The sequence below is a fragment of the Lycorma delicatula genome, chromosome 1, assembly GCF_047948215.1.
Source record: "Lycorma delicatula isolate Av1 chromosome 1, ASM4794821v1, whole genome shotgun sequence".
Lineage (NCBI taxonomy): Eukaryota > Metazoa > Arthropoda > Insecta > Hemiptera > Fulgoridae > Lycorma > Lycorma delicatula.
In genome coordinates, this window is record NC_134455.1 from 21,867,749 (window position 1) to 21,894,283 (window position 26,535).

Consider the following 26,535-nt stretch of genomic DNA (forward strand, 5'->3'; position numbering starts at 1 on the left):
CCTGCGGGCCAAAGAGGATGAAGACAGAAGAATGGGGGTATAAACAGTAGGGTAGGGCGGACAGTCACTCCATGGAGGGCCTATACGCCTTGGTGTGCGGGTTCCTGAGAAGGGGGTGAACTCCAGGGGAGTTTGAGTTTGGGTTAAAATAAAAGACCAAGTCCCGGTAGGCGGGGTCGTCCCTGCGGGAGCCTAGGCTCTTTGTGGGGTCAGCGCTGTCGATTAGAGGCCAAAGGCGTAAAGACCGAGTCCCGGTTCCCTGCTGAGGCGCTGGGGGACGGCATAGCCGGACCTTGGCTCTAAAGCGGGGGATTAGAGGCAGGCAATGTAAAACAAAAGATCAGAGACCGGGGAGGCCAACCTGCCGTGCCGGACGTATAGCCGGCGGGTGGGGGACGCCTCCTTTGAGAGTAAAAGGACACTCTCCCCGACTGAGTATACTTAATTGGATATCCGATCGGGGAGAGTAGGAAAAAAAAAGGAGGTGGAAGAATCCAAAAGGACATTAGAGCTATATTTTGATCCCAGAAGTAGCTGCTGTATTGGTCAATAGACCAAGGGTCATTTGGGGTCTACGTCTGCAGGATTGGAAGGAGGTGTACAGATCAATGTCAGTATTGTGAAGAAACTAACACATTGGAGCACATCTTTGTGCTCCAATGTGTGCAGAATCTCACTGTATGCAGAATCTAATATCGTTACTTACCACTTCATTTTTAACTTCTAAATTTTCTGTCTTATTCAAGTTGGTGTCTTCAATTGCTAAATGATCTTTTTCGATATCAAGTAGTTCCTCTTTCAGCTGTAGTAAATCTACTTGCTGTAATAAAAAAAAAAAAAATGAAACATATTAACAATATTGATGATACTCATGTACCAAAAAAATTTATAAAAAATGTAATTTTTGAAGCAGTTCTCTACTGAGAACTAACACATTGGAGCACATCTTTTTCATGTGTCCCAGGTGGAAGGAAGAATTGCCATGTGATGGTTTGGACTCGCTTGGGGGTCATGCAGTTGATGCTCTTGTTCGGTGAGAGTTGGACCATGTGTGCACAGTGGTTTCTGGTGAAGCGCTCCACCAGAAACTACTAAAGGAAGAACATGAGGTAAGCAGCAAAGATGTCAGTTGAGGGTAGTGCTGGGCACCAGTCTTTGGGGGCAGGTGACAGGTGTGCCTCGACACTGCCATCAGCAATGGCTCCCATGAAATGCATTCCTGCCATCTAAGGCTAGCATAGCTGTGTGGAGTTAAGAATCTACTTGTATAGTAAATATTGAGTTGTAAATATCATGTGAATGTGGTGTGTAAATATTTTCATGAATGTGAGGTGTACCTGTGATGCACGTAGTGCTGTAAAATTGAGCCTTTACAGCAGTTCCAGTACCACATTGCCTGAGGGAATGGGCTTTTAGCGAGTCCACTGCAGTAGGCGGTGAACCTCACACCCAGTATGTACAGGCTACTGAGCGTTTGGTTTAGGTATGTTTTCCCACTTCCGAAGAAAAAAACACTATTTATATTTTATTATGTACTTATGATTTTGCATTCATGGGTCTCATGCCTGTCTATTAAATTAAATATAAGAAAATAAATTAAAAAATTTACCTCTTGCAAAAATTTAAAAACTTACCAAATACAATTACCCAGCCTTTGCTTGAGAATAAAAATGGAAAATTAGGCCTTAACAACAAAGACAATTGCAAAAATATACCAAGTACTTCAAAAAATTATTAAACTGCCATGAAACAGCAGTAAGATTTCATTTCCAAAATCCAACATGAACTAATTATGCAGACACCACCCATCTGCACAGATTACAGTGACAGGCCTTAACTGTCCATTTCACGACTCTAACAACATGACATCTATTACATTGATTGTGTCTAGCGGGTCAGTTACTGCTGCACACTTCTCATACTAAGCGGCCGATATGATGTTATACCATCAGGTAGTTTACCTAGTTTGATTGGTTTCAGCTATTTTCCATACATCGAGAAAATATTCAATGTTGAGAATGGATGTACAGTAATAATAATTATAATAGCTAAACAAGAACTTTACGATGAGTGACGTTAGCATTGTAGATAATTTATGAATTAGATAGTATGCAAACAATGAAGATATTGGATTTTAAAGTTTAATGATAAGAAAATTAGAATTTATTTTGCAAAAGCAGCAAAATTTATTTGTTCTGAATGAATACATAAAAATGTTAAAAACATCTATTCATATGTTAAAAACAGCTGCTGGGTTGTGTATGAGATTTTTCACTCATTTTCTTATTTCTGCATGCCAGCAATCTGTTAATTTTTTTCAAATTAAAAATCTTTTTGGGTGAAATTAAAATTAATTTAATATATAATCTTAGAATTAAGCTTCACTTTAACAAAGCAGTACTTGCTGATAATATTTCCTATCTCTATCTATACTATTATATAAAGAGGCAGAGGGTTTTCGTTTGTTTGGGATAAACAAAAAAACTCCTTAATCACTTTCAACCAAATTTTTACCCATATTTCTCAGCATAACTCAGAAGGTTTTTAGATATGTTTCCAATCTCAAAAAAAAAAATGAATATATATCTGTAGTAGTGGAGATTTTCCGGTTGAAGCACAATCTTTAATGAACTGTGAGTCATCACTGTGTGAGGTGAGGTTGAACTGAATGCATCATATCAGTCGACTGAAAATATTACAAAAATAATGAGTAATATTAAATTTTGAACAATTTCTTTCTGTTTAACAATAATGACCTTCCCTTGGGGTATGCATGTGAGGCTAGAGTGGTGAGGTATACGAACACCTCATGGGAGGCTAGCCCAATCATTACTATCAACTATTAACAAACGGGGTGCCCCTGGACCACTTTTTTGGAGGTGCTCTTATATCAGAAAACAATCATCCGATTTTGAAAATTCAAACTGGGAATATATATATAGTTTGTCTGTTTGATCATGCATCATGTGAGAGGAAGCTGACTGATTACTTTCAAATTTCAGAATACATATGTGTTACCCGAGAGAAGGTTTTAAGCCATTAACCGAGGCCCTAGCTCCCTTGAACATTGAGATATTAAAAATATTCATTATTTCTTCACTCCCAAGATGGGTGAAGTTGTGAATTAAAGAAATTCATTAAGGAAAAGATAGATTTATTCTTCTACTTCATTACTGAATATTTCTGCCGCCATTGCAAAGAAATAAGTTATGGTCTTTCAACCCATCAAAGACAGAAAAGAAGACACAAATTAGTTAACCCCTTTATAGTTTTTGATGAAATAACTCATCAAATAACTACCCTGATAAAAATTTCCTTGACAAAATAATTCATCATCCACTTTTTTGCTGAAAAGTGCTACTGATGAATTATGAATTGACCCATTTAATTGTGTTTGTTGATGGCTTACTGTAACATATGCGAGTCTAGTTCCATTTTTACTCTAATTTATTGCTGAAGCGGTAGTATCATATTGTTTCTCTATTCTATATGTCCTAACAATGTATATTCATTATTCGGGTTATTTTTTACAAATAAATTAGTTGACATTCATTATGTCAAGCAGACTAATCTTTATGTCAAAGATTTCATTAAAAAAAATAATAACTACCAAACCAGTTTTTGAGGTTTCACCTGTGGAAACAGACTGATAATTACGAGATGCTTTTGTTTGTAGCTGTATATATGCTATCAGGAATTACCTGAAAGCCAGACTGAAAGTTATTACACAAACAATCTCCTTTTTACAACTCTTGGATTTGGAAAAGTGTTAGCCCAAAGAATCAAACTTTTATTGTATTCCCTCAATTTTACTCATGATGATAATACTAATAAATCTCCAAAAAATAAAATCGATTATTGACTATCTTGTTAAAAAATTCAGAGATGTATATACACCAGAAAAAATTTTAGCAGATGATGAAAGTTTACTGGAAAGGTAGGCTAAATTTCATTCACTTTATTAGAATAAAATGAGCACACTTTGATATTAAGACATTTCAGAGCCAGAAACTGGATATATGAAAATAAATTTTGATAGCATGTGTAGATGCAGGCACACAAATTGTAAAAACTCCTAATCATGGCTACACCACTAATATTGTCATTACTCTTTTTGAAACTAGTAACCAACTAGTAAACAATAAAGCTACCCCACGAATATCCACTTAAATGAGGATGATAAGCATGACATGTAAACAATGTGTAGTCTTGTACACTCAGGCGTAACATTCCTGTGACATATGGTTTATTGAACCCCAACAATCAAAGTCTATAGGTATCCATGGTTTAGATTTTAATTGTCTATAAAAGCAACTAAATTTTACTAGGATTTGAACTTTACAACCTTTTGACTTCAAAAATCAGCTGTTACAGCAGTGTTACTTAACTGCCTATTTGCAACTCAACAAATATTAGTAACAAAATATACATATATATCAACCTTTGTAAAACTGATTATAAAAGCTAATGTATATGTAGTGTATCTTTTGTACCATATTACTATCTCTTTTTTCTTACACTGTACATTGTATTTTCATTTTTCAAATTTCTTCTTAATTTAACTGAAACACATTTACTTTTTATTTTTTTTACTTATTGTATTACCCATTAAATATAGAATCACACAACGTTTTTTAAATTACCCTTTTCAATTATCCAGATTTGGCCTTGAAATGTCCATCTGGATAATTGGTGTGCCACTGTATATAAAATCTAACACTTACCACTTCATTTTCAACTTTTAAATTTTCTGGTTTAACTAAGTTAAACTCCTCAATTGTTAGAGATGTGTTTTGATTATTCATAATTTCAAGCAGTTCCTCCTCATTCAGTTGTACTGAATCTATTTTCTGTAATAAAAAACAATAAATAAATGCTACAAAGTAAATATGTTTATGATTTATTGTACAATTTATAAAAGTAAAATAAATTGTATATGTAATTGGCTTATCATACACAAACAGCGCAGCAACAGTTAAATTATTATTAGTATTAGGTGACTTTACTGTGCCAGGTTTTGTATGGAAAACCTAAGAAATGTTTCTTTTGCTAAATGTTGCCATACAAATCTAAATATTAAAAATGCTGTTACTCACCATATAAATGGGTGTTGAAAACAACACTACTTTACAAGATCATGTTGTTTTTTACAAATTGTAAGCTTCTGCAATCAAATAATTTGTTAAACTGTTCGAGTAATTCTAATGATTTTGTTTTTCTAATCTTACTGACAGTAGTGTTAATATTGCTTACGGTGAAATTTTTTATCATGATAAATATAATTTATCACGATCATCAGAGATAATGTTACCTAAGATTTTGAAATCTAATTTTATTTCTCATAAATACTTAACAGATTATAAAAATATTCATCTTATAATAGTCAGAATTTACTAAATAGGAATATATGATTACATTTTCTCATAAAAATTGATTTGATCATGAATATAAATTTATTAATAAGAAGAGAGTTCCATAAGCTACAAAAACAATATAAATCTACTTTAATTAAAAATGAAATTCATACAGTGTTTGATAAGGAGGGAAAAATAATGTTGACAACTAAATTCATATTAGACTGTGTAGAATTAATATGGAAAGGAAAGAAAGCAATGGTTCTAAATGTTGTCAAAGGGTTATTAAAAATATATATATATATATATATATATATATATAAATGCTGTAATTGTATATGTTGAAGCCAAAATGAGAAGTTAATAATTCGCACTGTACTAAAATAACAACTGATTTACCTTCTAAATCTGTAATAAATTTTTGAACTTCAAAATTGTTTAAATTTGTTGTATTAAATAATTTAGAACTGAAAATATAAAAGTAAATTTTTAAATTAAATATGATAATTAAAGTAAACAATACCTCAGTTGACCAGGCCGTTTAATTTCCAGTAGTATTGCAAATTATTTTTTATTATAATTATCGGAAGGCTGTTATTATTAGGGTTTGGGCCATAATTCCAACATTAACTGTTTAAAGTTCGTTATCGAATGTAATTCTGAAGGGTATACGAAACAAAAAAGTTACTACAGGGGTTTTAACTCGTTTTATTTCTATCGCGATTTTTCCGTCCTTCCAACTTTCATTGCTCATAAATAAAAAAAAAAAGCGTTGATGATAACTGATTTTCGCCATTATTTCCGGAAAACATTACATTAAAATCACGTATCGTTTCCTATTTAAAAAAAGAAATTGATTGATTATGACGGATCCAAGACAGCTGACAAAATATTTCAAACGCATCATAACTACGCCATCTTTATTTCTACCTTCTAACATTCCACCGCGGTTTCAAAATAAAAACTAGTTTCCAAACTTTAATTTTACTCCGTATGGAAATGTCATCAGGCTAAGGAAAATAAAAACCGTTGAAGATAGAAAAGGAACGTAAACTAAACACTATATATGCTTGCAAAACTTATGTTACAAACTTCTTTCATTATGTCTGTTGCAAATAACATTTTTCTACGCTTCACTTTGTGTAATACTGAACGTATTTTAATGTATTAACCTAATTCTCTCGTAGATCTGTATTCCCGTTTGACAGAACGACCTTTAAATAACGGGATTATTTTCATACCGGATTTAGAATTGCACGAAAAAAGTAACCGTAGTTAAATTGTCTGTATGGAATGGCCTCTGATTTTCATTAAATCTGATACATAATCTTGCTTTGTTTAAGACGTAAGTTACGAGTTATAAAACAAATCTGTCGTCAGAAACCCCTTTCACCCTAATTAAATCCCTCATAATTCACATAGTACCCGCACACAATATTTCGTTATTTCGCACTACACGCGTGTAATATACAAGTAAACGTGAAACATCGAAATTTAAGAATGTCGACCGATATTTCTCTGGTGAATGTAGACACATACCAAATACCTCGGGTTAAACATTTAAATATTTACTAACATTATGATACATTCGGAATTTCACCGGTATATGTCGACAAACACAAATAAGCTGTGGCGGGGATCGAAACGATAACTAAAAATTAAAATAGTAAATTACCCGATAGCGATCTCTAAGGTTAACAGATTTCGAAATATCCTGGTAAAAAAAAAAGTCTGTACTAAAAAAAGTAATAACCTACACTCGCTTAGCTCGCTAACCTGGTTTAATTAACGTAAATATAATTGTTGCAATTAAAAACGGTTGGTTTGTATGTAGTTGGGGAGACCCAACTCGGTGTGGAACTACCGCAAAATAGAATTAGATTTAAGGGACAAAATTATTGAATTGTTTTGTTTTTCGCCTGAAAAAAGCAATAAAATAGTTCCGAGAATCGTATCTGCAGTATTTATTCGGAAATCTGGTATGAAATTCAATAAATTGGGGTAAAACCCTGTATTTTTGGTAAGACCTCCGATAACTTTGATAAATGAATAATAAACCGGTAAAACTTTTAAAGCATTGTATTCTGAAGAAGAAAAGAAACATTGTCGTTAGTTGAATCGAACAAAGAAAAACCTTTTCACTTCTCTTTCAGCAGTCGTAATTCGGAAACAAAGAATTTCAGGCATATTTTTATATTACTTTTCTCCGTTATTTGCACGTGTAGAAAAGTTTATAATAGATCCGGCAGAACAATATGTACACTCTTTGAAAATAACAAGCGATTTTTACGGGGCTATTATCCTTTATATAACGGTACGGAATTTAATATCAGTATAACTAAAAATTAAAGCAGGTATACAAAATTAAAATATATTTTACAAACACAAATTCCACCGCCTACGTGAAAGATTTCGTCTACGCTAATTGAACATATTAGAATCATTAATAACAGACAAGAAGTTAAAAACTAAAGTATTAAAATAAAATATACAGTTATTGCTTAGCATTTATTCTGTTACAAATTAACACAGTTTAAAATATTTTACGGTCATAACCCAAATCCATCATTAGAAGCAGATATACAGCTTGTACGAACGTGTAAAGGAAACTAATGAAAAAAAAAACGAAATTTAAAATTCAACTAAAAACTAAATATAAATAAAGATTTACTGGATGTCCCACCTGACGTTTATATAATATAAAGACTGTCCAAAAACGAAGTAAAGCAAAAAATAAATACGATAAAGGATAAGTTAATTCACTGAAAAACAGCAGAAATAGAAGCACGACAACAAGTAAAATACATTTAACGACCCCGAAAGGTTAAACCAAATACAACAGAAAAATCCTCCAATACAGAAAATAATCTGCATTTAAATTCTCTTGCAGAACCTTCGTATTCCTAAAAGGAATCCATTTCGAGCAGCTGAAATAAGAGATATAACTATTAATTCGGAAACGTCTGGACAGAATTAGATTTAACCAAATTAGAGGCCTCTTACCGTACATTTATTCATTATAACAGATTTGGTATTAAATCGTTTATAAAATCTGAATAATATTTACGAATACGTATTAAATTGTTTTCGTTATATCCGATTGTATACTGTAAGTGAAAATTGTCGTAAGTATAGACGTAAGTAATCGTTTTAAAATTATTAATCGTATGAAAACGTTAAGTACGAGATAAAAGAGGTATTGTTAACGATCTCGGTTCGACTGTTGAATTCTTTACTAGCCATTTAGATGCATACGGTTGAGAAAAATATGAAAAATTGTTATAACATTTTATCGAGAATTCTGAAGTGCCTGACCGCAATCGAACCCGGGACCTTCGGATAAAAGGGCGAGATGCTACCGCTCAAGCCACGGAGGCCGGTAACCGTCGCTTAATATTCACGCATTTTTTTTTTACTAGAGGGTTTTTTATTTACGAATTTTGATAATAATATAACATAATTCCAAGTCTAACCTGAAATCGAACCCAGAATTATTTACCGTACAAAAAGAACGGAATTCTGACGATCTTCAGACGCAACGTCACCCTCACTGTTTTAAAAATATGTACGAGTAAGAGATTCCTCCATTTTTTAATTACGCAACAAACTTCGAAACTTAACAAATTATTTTTTCATCGCGGATTCATTATTTTTATTTCATCGACCGATAAAATGTACGGGATGAGTATTTTTTCACAGAAAATTTACTCTATTGGAAATTGTTAGGTCAATTGACACCCTTAACGAACAGCTGACACGTATAATACGTATTACAATTGAAAGAGGATATAATTTTTTACTACTAACGTTCTGGTTGACAAAAAAGATGTACATTTCATTTTACATTCTCAGATTAAATGTATCGCGTAACCGACTTATATCCGAAACGTTTTGGTTCCAAATGCCGTTAATTTTTTTCGTACCAAAATATTTATCTACTTAACCGTCATATGATTAAAAAAAAATTAAGTTTGGGCATGAGCCTTTAGGCGTTAAACGAAAAAATAAACATCGAACTTGGATATTGTAAAATAAGAAAAGCGTTAAACAGGGTAACCAAATCGGTTTTCCGTTTCTTATATATTCACATAAGAAATTTTATTATGTTGCATTCTTTTACAGATTTATATTTTTCAAAAATGTTACCTTGGAGCTTACGTAAACGGATCGATTAAAAAAAGTAATCAAACCGTTACATACAGGTAAAATAAAATAGAAATACTAAACGACAATCGAAGTCGCCTGAATTTCCATCCGGATGGCTCCATGCACAAATAAAAAAGGAAACGTTAAATATTTTAACTATTTATATTTAACAAGACCTCCTTGCAACAGATCGAGTAAGAAGACGCCAAAAAAAAAGTTATATGCACGGGCCCCGTAAAAAAAATTACTATCGATGGAGACAGATCATAATTTTGACAGTTTGATTCGCTTTTTGTAAAACGGCTAAAAAAAATTTAGACTTTCAAATTACTTTCCTATAATCTTCAATTTTATGATGGAACAGCCTGAGGGTGTAAATGCAGGAAAACGCTTTTGTGAGAACTAATTGAACGGCAGTCGATTAACCGGTTGTTCTAATAATCATTTATCCAACATTGTATGTCGTTTTCAATTTTTCTAACATCTAAGAATTTTATTACGACCAAAATCATTTTATAAAAAAAAAAAATCATTATCATGGTCAATTATCCGGTGCTAAGCTGTATATTAAAGAATTAATGTTTCATTACTTTACTTGTTGAAAAGATATTTAATTCGCAATAATTAAAATAGCGATTAAAAATTTATAACGTTCAAATTTATATTTACGTTACAGTCGATTACCCGGTTCTTAATGGTAATTTATTCTAAGGGAATTATTTATATATAGAAATATTTTTATTTTAATGTTTTAAGAAATCGTTCGTTTTTAGCACGCGACAGAATCGAGGCGCATTTTAATTACGTAGTTCTAAGCTTTCTATTAAACAAAAAAAAATTATTACGTTTATTTTAACAATAAATTTGATGTAACTTTCAGTTATAATAACTTCTATTCCCTTCCACAACATCACCCACTCAATCACTCTCATTCTCTCTCTGCGTGTGTGCGTGTGAGTGCGCGCGCGAGCGTGCGGGGGGATATTTATATGTTTGTATTTTTTGTTTTAATTTTCTAACTCAAAATGCATTTTAACAAAACCTTTGTTAAATTTACCGTTACAATTTTCGACGCTTTTTTAAATCTTTTAACGACTTTATTTCTTTTTATTTAATACGATAGTGTGATAAATAGCTAAAAAACAAAAAAACGAACACAAGCTGAGAATCGACCCGAAATCCCGGTATCTAACCCTCTGATGAAATTACTTATTTTTAATTTATAACTCCTGCACGATTGTTTAATTACGCGTTATTGTTTAGATACGGGCTATGTATATCGGGTTATGTTTAGACTTATCAGATGTTGAGGAAGACAAACTTATGCCCGAAATTGAACCGAGGACCTTCAATATATTAGTCGGTTGTTCCACCGAATGAAATAATACCGCTGTATCCTTTTCGTTTAGAATTCATTTAAAGGGAAAAAATCGTTTTTATTTTTATAAACAATTAAGAATATAAAATTTTATCTTGAAAAAACGAGTACGTAGTTGAATTATATTACTTAAATTTTTAAAAAATTTCGAAGATCCGTTGATCACAAGAAAGTTTTTTTGGGATTTCTTTATTTCGCGCCGTTAGAGTTGCACGTAATGAACGAAATGAAATCATAATCATTTAAACATGCCGAACCCGATTTCTGAATCGAACACAGGACCTTCAGTACAACAGTCGATCGTTACAGAACCGACTACCAATGTGTTTTTTTCTCTTAGATTATTTAAAAATCATAAGAAAAATTTTTTGATAAAAAAAGATTTCAGTCTACATATTAATTGTCGATCTATATTTCATTTACACTATTATGTAAGTTATATGAAGACACAGCTAGTTTATCATGGATAATCTCAGGATCTCAAATAACCCTTCATTGTTTAAAAATGTCTTCCTGAGTGAAAGACCGATGAGAATTTCGTTACGTTCTATTCTATTTAAAATACTACTCTTCTGCCAGTTTTTCTACAAAATCAATGCGCTTCGAATGTCTAAAAATGAAAAAAAAAAATTTCGTGTATATTTGTGATGCATCATTCCTTCTTAAAAGCATAAATAATCCGATAAATCACGGTCGGTAAGAATTGCTTTCACGCGTAGAGTCAAACCAGAACCATCATGTTAGTTGGTTGTTTGATACAGTCAACGTGATTTTTTGTGCCTCATAATAAATTTTAAAACAGAAAAATTAAATTAAAAAAATTAACGGTAAATATTTTTTTTAATGTTACAAGAAAATTTAAACAATAAATAATTATTTATTTATTTTTTTAAAATTAATGAGTGTAAACTGGGTTGTAACATTTTTAAATTAATACATTATTTGAATACATACATAAAAAGAAAAAAACATCTGCAAATTATCGTTTCAAAAATTGTAATAAAATAAAAAAAATTAATTAAAACTCACCTTAATCAGTAATATCTCGACAAAAAGAAGTAAACTGGATGACGTTCCCTCGAGTCAGAAACGGTCTTACAAATTGAGTCTACGAACACACGTACTACACTTTCCCGTACACTTATACAGCACAACTGCGGGACACATATTGCTCTGTCATCCCCCACTATGGCAACGAATGTCACGACATCTTTACCGTTACTTTTAAACAACAATATAATTCCATTTAAATTTTTTTCGCTTTATACGTTGTCCATTTATCAAACGTTGTCTAATATCAAATAAGTTATTATCGATCTTGCGGAACTTATAATTACATTAAATATGAACGAGAATAAATTTCCATTTAACCTATACAAGAAAGAGTTATAACAAAATTTACGGTTATTTAATTCACCTAATAATCAACTTATTACGTAATCAAGCTCAACATACAATACATGTAAATGCACACCCGGACACGCACGCACATATAATCTTGTTACTAAGTATTATTATATTAGTTTAAATATTAAATCAGGGATTAAAAAGAAATAAAATAATTTTTTTTTAGATGCAGCATGCAGCTGCTTACCTGCTACAATAAAAGTTCCGGATTCGATACCCGGTTAGGATCTGGAAAATTTATAATAGCGCAGTCTCTGATGGCTTCAATAGTCATCAGTTCTAAAGAAAATAACAGAGCCGCATCTTTTATGATGCAAATTATAGAAACCACGAATGGTACGTAAGGAGGTAATGATTAGTGTTATTTCTAAATTTCATATATACCCGACCACCGTATTTCACGGTTAAGCCAGTCCGCAATATACAGTGTCCCGTATAAAACGGAACCCAACCTTATTTGGTAGGTATTGAAATAATAAAAAGGCATCTGTAAATGTAAAAGTAATTTTTATTATTACCTTACATTTACAGTAAATGTTGAAAGTGGCCGCCATCTTCTTGAATACAAGCTTCAATTCTTTTTACAACATTTCTTGCAACTTTTTTCAAAGTTTGTGGCTGGATATTTAATACGGCTTGTTCGATATTGACTTTCAATCGTTCAAGTGTTCGTGGTTTGTTGCTGTAGGCTTTTTCTTTGAGGTAACCCCGTAGAAAAAAATCCGCCGCAGTCAAATCTGGAAATCATGGTGGCCAGAAGCCTCGACCGATAACACGATTACCAAAGAATTCCACGACGAAATCAGAAGTTGAACCTGCGTAGTGCGATGTCGCACCGTCATGTTGTAGCCGGCAGTGTCTGAGTTCCTCTTCCAAGAGTGCGATGAACCGAAATAAAATATCCTGATATCGTTCTGTATTAATGGTGTACTCGACAAAAATAAGACCGATTATTTTCATCCGCGATATCGGGCACCACACGCCCGACTTCTGCGGGTGTAATTGTTTTTTCGTGATAAAAGTGGGGATTTTCAGCACACCAAATTCTACTGTTTTGGCTGTTTACGTAGCCGTCCAAATGAAACCGCGCTTCATCTGTTAAAAATAACAAATCCATAACATTAATTCCCTCACGCAGAAATCGACGGAACCGTTGACAATATCGTAGCCGTTTTTCTTTGTCGGGATCATGAAGTCGATGAACCGTTTGAATGCGATAAGGTCGTAATTGTAATCGTTTGGTCGCCCGATGAACAGTCGATTTAGACAAATTAATTTCAGCAGACAAACGTCTGATCGACTTATTTGGCGAGGCGAGTAATCGGTCTTTGATTTCAGCGAACGTATTTGTATTCAACACCGACCCAGATCTTTTGTGTTCCTTGTTATTAACAGAACCGGTCTCTCTACATTTTGCGACTAACCTTAATACTGATGTTTTGTTAGGAGCCGGTTTATCTGGGTACTTATGGCGAAAGAAATCTTGCACTGCAACCGCTGATTTCGTACTGAAGTACGACCCAACAGTGAAAACACGTTCATGTAGCGAAAACACCATCTTGTCTCTAGCAATACACTGAACGTTATGATTGCATTGTTGTTACTATCGGTAGTGTTCTACTGCATCGCCGCGATGTTCATAGATGGACGAGTCCATTTCAGTAACGAGTAAGGGAGTAAGCTTGACTTTTGAAATTTCATTGATGAGTGATTGATGGGTTGCGTTTTATATGGGACATCCTGTATTTTATGAATCAATTTGAAAGTGACTGGCACAAAATTCCGGTAGTTAATGTGTCCACAAGGAAGTGAAATATATATATAAAGTTTTGAACTGATGATGGTTTTGGGAAGTGACGGATGTGTCGAAATTTTCCGAAAGAAAAATCATGGTACCCAATACAATGGGTAGCTTTGTTATTAAATCTCTCTAAAACTTACCTTGAAATTTACGGATTTCTTTCAAAAAATGCTTAGAAATAGACTTCAAAAATTTTTCGGGGAAATATGTTAATTTTCTTAATATCTAATTGGGAGTTTAACTATGATTTCTTTATAAAACACATTTGTTTTGGATTTCTTACAGATATTTGGTGGTGAAGTGTGTTTATATATATATGTAGGAAAAAAATAAAAACTACATGGTAAAGAAAACTCGTTAAGTGTAAAAAACAAAGAGGTTGAAGAAAGTAAAATCATTTTTAACCGAAGAGGAACTTTTAACAAGTAAAGTTGTACGAAAATCTAACAGAGTAAAATTTTATTAAAAAGGGTACACAAAAGCACCATAAAAAAGACATCATAAAGAGTTCTTTTATAAAAACCCTAGTAGGATTTAAACAAGAACCTAGAAGGATCTAAACTAGGAGAGGCTGTAATTTAGAGTAAAAAACAAAGAGGTTCAAGAAATTCAAAACAACTTAAACCAAATAGGAACAATTAAAGTTATAAAAAAACCCAACCAGAGTAAAATTTAATTAAAAAGGGTACACAACTGTTTCTTTTGTCTCCTCTTTTTAAAAAGTAATAATAGATTTCTGCAGAAAGAAAAACAAAAAAATTAATTAGACTGAAGCGATTAAAAAGGTTCTCCAAGACGTAGGCATTGTTGAAACTTTTTTAAAACAAGATCTGTTTTGAAAGTTAATTTTCAATCACAAGTTGGAAAACAGAAAAAAAGGAGATGATCTGGAAAGAAATAGACTGGAGAAGAGAGAGAAAATGAGTTAAAAAAAAACAAAAAAAATTATCATTAACATTGTCCATATATGCCTAAGATTATAACAATGACATACCATTAAATGTAGAAAAATGAGATTTTTATAAATGAAACAACCTCATAACAATCTATTTTTTGATATGAGGCCATCACATTTAAACCCCCATGGCTGGGACACTAAAAAATTTAAGATTATGCAGATTCACAATGTAGATCAGGCAAAGAGGGTAGCTTTAATTTAGTTTTAATTATCTAACTGGTACAGGATAAATGCATCTGGTCATAATATAATACATCAAACTGTTCTTACGAAAAGGAATCATCTACATTTTAAATAAAAAAAGCAATCTGTTTTTTGTAGAACTTTATTTGATTAAAAAAATAAATAACTTTGAATGTACATATGAAAATTAATCAAAAACATAATTTTTAAATAATAAGAGTATATAAATATAGTTTAATCCACTTAAATATTTAAGTGGAAGATTAAGTTTTCATTTCACATACATATTGTAAAATCAGACTATATAATTCTGAAATCTTTTAATTTATGAACAAAATATTATTTCTTAACATCACATAATAATCGCAATTTATATATTATAAACATTTCTAAAACTGAAATATAATAAACTAATTTTTTATTACAATAAAATACTCTATTTCATAAAGATATTTATTTTATAAAAAATTGAATACATATAAAATTTAATAAAAAATATTATTTTGCGATAGTAAAATTTTAGCCAATAATTTTGAAAAACTGTTGAATCTGCTAAAAAATCCAGAAAAAAGCTCAACTGTTTGTAACCAGTAACTAAAGTAGAAAACTCAAGTCCCCTGAATAAACAAGAAATAAAGAATAGACAGATCTCTAAAAATTAATAAAGCATCCGGGTGAGGACCCAATAACTGTGTAATTTTTAAAATTATGATTATTAGCTAATTAATCAATGATCTATTACAGAAAATATTTGGAAGACAAAAAAAAATCCTGCCAGAATGGCCACTCTGCCCCAATTCATCCTTGACACAAAAGAGGAGTTAATAATTACAGAGGAATGTTTCTCCTTTCAGTAACCTTTAAAATGTTATAAAACTTGTAGAGAATACAAAGAAGAGAAGAGCACATCAATAAACAAATTGGGAAATATATCAGGGTGGGTTAGAAAGGGAAGATTCTGTGTAGAAAAAATAAATACTAAAGAGGAGATTTTTTTGCCTTTACAAAAGATTCAAATAGAAATGGTAAATGTAATTGCTGAAATATATTTCTTAAAATATATATCAAAAAATTTCTTAAATAGATGTATCGGAATATACCAGTAGCAACAAAGTATGATCTAATCTTAAAGATTCTTAATTTTTTTAGGTGTTAAAAAAAAATGTAATTTTTTTTACATTCATTGATAGTATATATTTTGAAAAATAATTTGGTAAATTTACAAGCATAAATTCAAAATAATTGCAAATTTATACATATTTAACTCATTGCTGTCATCTAGTCATTTTTAACCCGAGAGGTATATTTTTGTTGGCTATGTTGCAATGACAGTTGCTACTTCCCTGATTTCATTGTCCACTCTATTCAAGGGTGTTTCAAGGCCAGCTATAGTGCCATGTACAATGAAAACTTATTAGTTTATTTTTTACGAGAGTTGACAAACAAACCGATGATAGTAGCAATGTTACTTTTTTTTTGGTAATAAAATCGTCATTGTATTTTTTACATTTTTAACAAATTATGAGTTTACTGAGTATAAGTACCTCTTGTGAATGTAGTAAAAGCTTGAATGAAAATGAAATTGAAGATATCTTAATGAACTGATGATCTGTAGGACCGTGAATCTATATTTAGTGAATATGATAGCGATAGTGAATGTGACATAGAAAGTCCTGACAATGTATGTGAAATTAAAAACAAAAACGCGATAAGTGTATCAGATGATTTGATGAAGAGGAAATTAGACAAAAGTCTGTTTATGAAAAAAATTGTTATAAATAGAGTACTGAAGTAATGTTATAAGGACTCATCTTTCTCAAATAAAAGAAACTGCTAAAAACTTGCATCTCTATTAATTCAATTTATTATTGGGAATTACTGTTTACTGATGAAATGTTATACATTATATAAGACATTAAATTATTAAATTATCACTAAAACTACTGCTCCGCAACTTCCTTTGTTAATCGCACTGATAATATTGAATTAAAAGCTTTAATGGACTACTGTATTTATTTGGTATATTTAATTCTAGTAAAGAAGATGTGAGGAATCTACAGAAAGTAATGGAACTGGAAGTGTTATAATCAGGGAAACCGTGTCCCTTCAGCGGTTTTTATTTCTGTTAGTTTTAACGGCACTAAAGTACACTCCAGTACACGAGATGGTGACAAAACCGCTCATATTTTCAAATTATTTAAAATGTTCCTCTCAATTGCCAGTTCAATTATTCTTCCTCCAAGTATCTGATTGTAGACAAGATGCTTATCAGTTTTCAGGATCTATGCACCTTTTAAATGTTCATGAAAAATAAGCCCTGAAAATATGGACACATATTTAAGGAAATCATTTGCCTTAACTCATATAAGACGACGACTTGAAGAATCCAGACTTCCAACATCGCTGACTTTAATATTAGAAATGTATTAAAAATTAAAAAAGGAAAAATCGAACCTGAATTGCTACAGAAAAAACACAGGCGATGTCATATGTGCCCATCAATCAATGACAACAAACATCTCAACGTCTGTAGTGAGTGTGAGACCATGTATGCAAGTACAAATAACATCATAAGAAATAGTTGAAATTAGTTATGAATATTAAGATGTCGCTTTAAACTAGAAAGGCAATAAAAATCCTTTTCGCAGAAGTTACAAAACTAATTTTTCTCTTTTGTATGAATATTAAGATGTAATTTTAAACTGCCTTTCTGATTAAATGACTTTTGACAAAAGTTACAAATATAATTCTTCTCTTTTGTATGAATATTAAGATGTAATTTTAAACTGCTTTTCTGATTAAATGACTTTTGACAAAAGTTACAAATATAATTATTCTCTTTTGAATGAATATTAAGATGAATTTTTAAACTGTCTTTGCGATTAAATGACTTTTGACAAAAGTTACAAATATAATTCTTCTCTTTTGTATAAATATTAAGATGTAATTTTAAACTGCTTTTCTGATTAAATGACTTTTGACAAAAGTTACAAATATAATTCTTCTCTTTTGTATGAATGTTAAGATGTTGCTTTAAATTAAAATTACAGTTAAAACCCTTATGGCAGATTTTGCAAACATAATAAGTTTTCTCTTTCGTATGAACGTTTAAATGTGATTTTAATTCAGAACTTTGATTAAAAGTCTTCTGACAAATGGTACAAACATAATTCTTCTCTTCGTTATGCTTCATATGTTGTGTTTTTAAATTATTTTCTGGAATAACAGACTTTTGACAAAAAGACTTTTGACCTCTAACTTTTTTGCTTGAAATTTCATTAAAAGTTGTAACAAAAGAAAGTTTGAGATTTGGACGATTTAAAATAAAAAAATTGAAGGTGTAGGTCTAATAATGAAGCTGATGCTCTTAAACACCTGGCAGGAGTTAGATTATTTTTCAGGCATCTGAAGAGCAACAAAAGGTGCATACACCGAAGTAGACAAATTTACATTAAAACATTGCGAGAGTAGATGTTTATTTAAAAAAAGGTTGCCAAGTTATGTTAACTGGTTCTCTTAATTTTAAGCTGTACTTTTAGACTGGACACTCTGTAGATTATAGTAAAACGTCATATTCTTCTGTACCAATATATGGTATTTTTATAATAAAAAACCAACATCAACAACCCAAGTAGAGAATTACAAAGTAAATGAAATAACATTTTATTTTTTTATTCCAAAAGCCTTTTCGCGGGATCCTGCGTATCAGTTTTATATAATACAATTAAATAAAATTACATATCAAACATAATAAAAAATTAAAACTACAATCATATATAAAAAACATATGAAGTCAGTTAAATAAAATAACTACTTCTACAATAAATAACAACTTAAGTTTAAAAAAATAATAAATAGAATAAATTTATGATATGTAACCTGGAAAGCCAATTTACATTACTGAGTGGATTTAAATCACGCTATTTATAAAAATTATGATTATTTCTTTTTTTTTATATAAAAATGTGCTGCCATCTGTTGCTGCCTTTATAATTGTCATCTTCATATTCTGTCTGAAAGTTGATCAAGTTGGAATCTTTTGTATTTATATGTTTAAAATTTCTGAAAAATGTCCAAACTTTACCTAGTATTATTTAAATTAAATTTCTTGATATTTTCGCTACATTGAAATTTTAATATTACATTATTTTAATTTTTTATTATGTTTGATATGTAATTTTATTTAATTATATTATATACAACTGATGATGCAGGATCCTGTAAAGGTGCTTTTGGAATAAAAAATAAGGTAAGTGTCATTTCATTTACTTTATAATTCTGTACTTGGGTTGTTCAAGTTGAATTTTTTATTAAAAAAATACAACATATATATATATATATATATGATCAAACTGGAAAACATGATTTATAATGTATAATTTTATAATAAACAAAATAAAAATATATAATTTTTTTAATTCTTCTAAATTCGTGTCCTCTTATAACAATATATTAAAAACATTTAAAAAACTTGTAAATAAATCTGATGAAGTGAAACACTTATATATATATATATCTTTCCACACAGGGCAAGAAACTTAAAAACCAAACTGAGAGAGCTTAACTACAGGTATTTGAGTGTTACCTTTTACACTGCTCCTATTAGCACTATTATTTGAGGTGTATATTACTGCTCTAATCTATTATTGTCTGTTGTAAACTATTCATGCTTCAGTGCATTAATTTTCGAGAACAGTGGTTTTCCTTGTCAACACGATTTGTCTAGTGCAATTCTGACTAGACGATTTGTCTAGTTGCAAGTCCTACACTATCAATAACTGAAGACAAATGTTCATAATAAAAAACTGAAGTCATTGACAACAGTTTGCATCAGGTGACTCTCAATATGATTACTTTAGCATTGATGCATCAGCTGTGCAGGGTGATCGCTTCGGATATCTTTTGTCAAAATATGGTAGATATGTTAAGTCTTCCTAATGTAATCACAAAATTAGATTTTATATTATTTTCTTTTCATTTACAGATTTTATGTCACAACCATGTTTAGTCTTACCAGGTCCACTTTAAACTGCCTACCTGGTAAATATTGAAACATGAACACTGAATACAATTAACAACAAATCACCCAAAGCTTACTAAAATGTCAACTCCATCAACAGGTTAAAATTCACATTTTTCAGTCATCAATGAATTTCAAAAACACACTTTGCTCTCACACATTGACCATTTATCATTCACAAACATCTCAATAAATCGATATTAATTAAACAGAACTAAATACAATTACAAACATTTTGTTAAAAACGAACACATTGAAATATATACATAGTAATGAAATTAAGAAGAGACAAATCATGTTTGTTACAATAGCCAAAAGCTAATACTTACACGACATGGATAAAATACCATCCCATCTTTTGTCTTCACTGTGTGAAAATCTTTTATTCGAAGTTCATTGCTTTTCATATTAAGATTAACCAGTGGTGAAACATCATTCAATAAGATCTCAGTTCCTTTAAAAAAGAGATAAAGAAATCATATTACAAACTAATTAATTTCCAATAAATGTTTTTTTTATTTTATTCTGACTGTAACTTAGTAATAATACCACTTATATACAAATCACATATCCTAAGAATAAATATTTTTGGTAGTAAATACCATTAAAATCTATCTTGCTAAAAATTTTAGAAAAATCCAATTATGACAAAATTAGGCCAAAAAAGAACAAAACTGATTTAATTTTATTTTTATATGAATTTACTCTTAATACAATATTACAATTGTTATATATATATATATATATATATATATATATATATATTATACACTTTATTTTCTCAAAGTGTATGTTGCAAAAAATAACAAAATAGCAAACACATTAATCACAAATTTAAATCTGAGAAAATTAATTTTATAAGTCAATTTAAAACAAATATGGCGGTTGTTCAGGAAGGTTTTGAAGAATTTTTTTAACTTTCAACTTAATTCTCTTGCAATTTGTTTCATTTACCCAGATTTTCCAACTTTTTTTATATTATCAGTATGATGTGATTTGTCCAGCTCTGCGAAATAAGCAGTTCTCTCACCTTTGCATCATTAGAAATAAATCTTTGTCCAATGAGCCATTATTTCAGATTTGGGAGAAGGTAATAATTAATTGAAACCAAGTCAGGTGAATACAGCACATGCTTCCAGATGACTTTGTCAAAGTGTGGATTATCATTGAGTTTTGCAACTACTATCAGAGATATGTGTACCCGCACATTATTGTGGTAAAAGAACAGTATATTTTTGGCCAATGTGGCAGTACATATCAATCAGTCTAGTAAAACATCAGAACTGTAATGATCCTCGTACTTGAAAGTTCATGTAATACTAAAGAATAAACCAAAACATGGTAAAAAAATGCAATGAAGTCAAATTAAAACATCAACATTAAGTGCTTACATAAAGTTTCACTCACATAACTACTCTACAAAATTCACTTTGAAAGGGCGAGTAAAACTAACTTACTGCTTCATTTTTGATTTGATGATCTTCTAATTTAATTAGGTTGGTCCCATCACTCACAAGAGGATCGGTCACTTCATCAATATTATCACACCCATTATTGATCGGCTCCTCTTTCACTTGCAAAGATTCACTTTCCTGAAACACAAAATCAATAATTTAATGTTATAGTTCAATGGCTGATGATCTTTCCATATGACACAAAAAAAAGCAAAAAATAAATCAATTTATACTTACACAAACAGGTGTAATATCATCTTCAATAGGGTGATGTGGTAAAATCAACAATAAAGTTTCCTTTGTGGTATCATCTTCAGTTTCTAGTTTGATACTGTTAGAGGGGAATGCTTCATACACGTAGATATTCTTTACAGGTACATCCATTATCTTCAAAAATAAAAACAATCTAAGTTAAAATTGAAGTATTTATAATAAAAACAACAAAGTCGCTGAAAACTGTAAAACATTTCATATATTGAAATTTTTATTTATATTTATTTGTGTGTAACATTTTGTTTACCTGAATATTTAAGAACTGAATTATAGTGTATATATATATATAAAATATTGTCAAGTGAATGATTAATGTGAGACCTGACATTAGACACATCACTAATAAAAACGGCACTAGTCATTCTCAAGAATGAAAGAGAAGAAGAGGTTTTGCAATATTTCACACAACAAATATACACCAGTGTTACATAAACATGATATTACCACTGAAATAAAGGTGATAATCAGCCACACACAAGCAGCTCAATTATTTATACCACAGAAATTTATGTACAATGGACATCAAAACTATCAGAGAACATTACCATGACTGTGCCCAGACGTACTTTAGTTGCTGCACATGAAACAAAATCAAACCTAGGGCAGACAGTTTAAAGCAACCAACTAATGGTCTTGTAAACAGAAAATTATAAATTATATATGACTCCATTCACTAAAAACATTAAAACGCTGGAGCTACAATTTTAATAATTTTTTTTTAAACTTTACAGTCCAGTACACTCTTCTTCAATTCAGAGAAGCCCCTTATTGAACAAAATGTTGAAATTCATCAAAGTCACTCCCAAAAATTGTAGGCTCTCTGTAGGAGATGATCCTCTCATACTCTGAGAATGACATTCCCCTGTCGTATATTCCCGATACAGAATAAAAATTGCACCTACAAGATGTGTTGTTATTATGGAAACCATATAAGAAAGGAATCACGATATTATTGTTGTGAATGTGATGTTAGTATTTGTCCTGCCCCTTGTTTTAGAAATTTCCACACTAAGAAGGAAAACATTTTCATATTTCAAAACATTAAAATTCATTTAAAAAAAAAATTTATTACTAGTATTAAACTGAAATATAGTAATAACTCTGTGAACAGGCAAACATGAATCTAAGTTATTATTCTGTGATCTTGAACTCTGAATGCATAAATTTATAAATATGTATGAACTATTTCTATAATTTAATAGTTTTCACAGTTAGATGAGAAAAGTATACATAGAAGATTCACAACATGTAAACAAATTTCACCATGCCTCAATGAGATAATGTTACGTATCAGACTACACTTTGTTTAGTTTGGTAGAGACTCAGATCATCCATTCCTGAGACATATGGTTAATTAAACCCCAACCACCAGAGTACACAGGAATTCACTGTTAAATTAATAAATCTTATAAAAGCAACTGACTTTTACTAGGATTTGAACCTGAGAACTTTCGACTTTGAAAATCAGCTGTTAAAAACAACTTTTTTGTGATGAGTTAAACACTAGATCAGCCTGATGGGCTAAATATATATATTATTATTATCTTTTATGACCGCATAGGATCATTTTAGTCAGTCTGTTATGCATGTCTCTTTGATGGGACTGTTTGGGCCTTGTGGTCCTCCCATTACTTTTTCATACATTTCAATCTTTGTGCCCTTTCTAGTGTTGAAAATGTTTGTGTTGTGAGGTTTTATCTTATAAGAGTTTTTGTTCATGAGTTTCTCATTTAGTTTTATCGTACCTGTGGCGTCTACTGATGTAATGCCAATTTCCTTCAGATCCTATCTTATTTCTCCGAATCATCTGCATCCTGCCTTTGTATTTTCCGAGTCGAGATTGTACTGCATTAGCAGTTTCCGAAGTCTTGAATACTGCATCCTCATGATTATGTCGAAAGAATCCTAATCTCTTATGCATATCAGTAATGGGTTCTAACTCTTTGTACATGATTCTGTTTGGCACACTCCCACCACTGCCCATCTTTATGATACATTTTGTCCATGCAAGTTCTTCCAATTTTTTCTTTCCATCTTCTGGAATCTGTCTGTCTTTGATTGTTCGTTCAGGTGGAAGAGTGTTTGCTGAATAAGTGGTTTATGGTTTTATAACTGTGTTTTAGTGTCTTATTTTTGTATTTTTTGATAGGCATTTTTATTTTAAGTGTACCAGGTTCATTTTTGTGCTTCAGCTAGTTTTTTCTTCTTATTCAGATAAAGGATTTTTCATTTAGATTGTTTGTTACTATTTCTCCAAGGTATTTAAATTGGGTTACTAAATTTTGGGTCCAATTTTATTTGTAATTTTTTGAAGTACTAATATCCATGATTTAGTTTCATCAATGGCATTTGCTACAAGTGCCAACTCGTCAGCAAAACTAGGACAGTTTGTTTCAATTTTTCCACCCATTTTAACTCTTGGGAGACACCTTTTTGAGAGCTTGAGCCATTCCCTAATTACAATTTCTAAAATACAGTTGAACAGTAGTCGTAAGAACTCATTCCCTTGGCGCAATCCTGTTTTGATCTCAAAAAGTTATGAGAGCTCATCTTTGAATTTTACCTTTGACACTGTTTGTAAGGGTCAGTTTTATCATGTTTATAATTTGATAAGTAGTTCAAGGTGTCTTAGAATTTTTAGTAGGGATGCAGTCATAAGCTTTCTTGAAATAGCCAGTTCCTTCTATTGACTTCAGTGTTTCTTAATGATGTAGTCTCTTTATTCTCCTTAGGGGTCAGGTGGTTTCTTTTCTTTGTTTTACTAGATTTGGGAAGGATATTTCTAATTTTTGGGATAATAGCAATAACAGATATTTTTTCCACTATTTTGACACATTTGCCGTTCCAACATTGATGTTTTTGTACGGGATTTTATTGGGGCTAATTCTTCTCCGATTTGTTTAATGTTGTTGACTGGATATTTGAGTTTATCTGTGATTGTTATTTTTTGGTCATTTTCATTCTTGACCAGTCGGGCAGCATCCTCTTTTCTTCTAGTTTTAGGACTTGATTTTGTTGTTTTCTTTCTGAAGCAAATTTAATTTTGACTACATAGTCATTGGATCCAGTGTCTACGCCTCGGATGACTTTTACACTGTAGATCTCAATGTGGTGCTGTTTATCCATAAAGACGGTCTAGTTACCATTCTCCTATAATGTAATCAAGGTGTTTTATGATTTTGATTTTTTAAGGTTTCCTCTTGAAATATGTGGATTTCAAGATTAGATTGTCATTTCTGCAGAGATCGATGAATCTCTGTCCATTTTTGTTTGTTTTCTTTTGGGCGGGCCATTTTCCGATGATGTTGTGGTCTTCTTTCTCTGTCTAGTTGGGCATTGAGTTTCCAATTAATTGTTTAACATGGATTTCAGTTATGTTATTTATAGTTAGGTCGAGTAGATTCCAGAACCATACTGTTTCTTTATGGTCTTTTGGAGAATTATTTTTATTATTAGTGGATGCATGGCTGTTTATTATAGTGTAGATTTTATTAGATGCATTTGGTGTGAGTGTTGCGATTCTTGGAGATTGTGACTTGAATTCTTGTATGGAGTTTATTATTTTGAGTCTGACTAAAAAGCCAGTTCAAAACTGTGGGACTTTTTATCACTCTCTTTCCAGGTATACCTCTGCAGAGTCTATATCCGTGAGATTCCATGGCATCCTGGTCAGTGTTTCTTATTTCCTGCAGACCCATAATGAAAATTTTGTATTGGTCCATTCGGCCAGTTATTATTTTTAGTTTACCAGTCTGCTGCAGCAAGTTTACTTTGTGTGTGGAAATGTAGATGGTTTGATTTTGGACTTTGTATTTTTCTTATTTGTGTGTGTAGTGTTAGGGCATTCCAATGCTTCCAGTTGCATGTTATCTTCTAAGTGGAAGCCCACCATATCCAAATGCTGCCTTTTCTTAACTCTGGTGTTGCTTGGTTCAGCAGGTGGACTATTCCTTAAAAAAGACCTTTTTGTGATGCCTCTCAAGGGGTCACCTGTAAAACTAGGTTCCGAGTTATAACTCTAAATGCGATCTAGTGAGTTGTGATTAGATGATAAATGAAGCTATGAAGTTTTTTTAGATTCAGTTCACCAGACAAATTTCTCCTATTTGTTCGGGATACCTCCAAGCATAACCCATGAAGGCTCAATCTGACTTTTGTTAAAAGATGTTATTTTGGATAAAGGTTACAAAGTCTGATCCTAAATGTTACACCCGTATATATATATATATACAATAGCCTTCGCAATTCACAGAATTAGAGAAACACTCACGTTTAATCTTTTACTTCATCAAAACGCTATTGGGCCTAAGCCCATCCTCAGTGATATCTTTTATAAATTCTTAAACTGCTTACAATTACACAATAACTATTAGCTTTTTACATTTTGTAATCTTTTTGCAATAGTTGGATTTAATTTTATAAATACCAGAAGAATACGATAAAACAAAAATTCCTGTTATTTCAATTGAGAAATAAAATGAATATATAAATGAAATTGTTTTAAAAAAAATTAATGACCCAACAATAAAGTTTTAAAAATTAAAAAAAGATTCCATAGTTA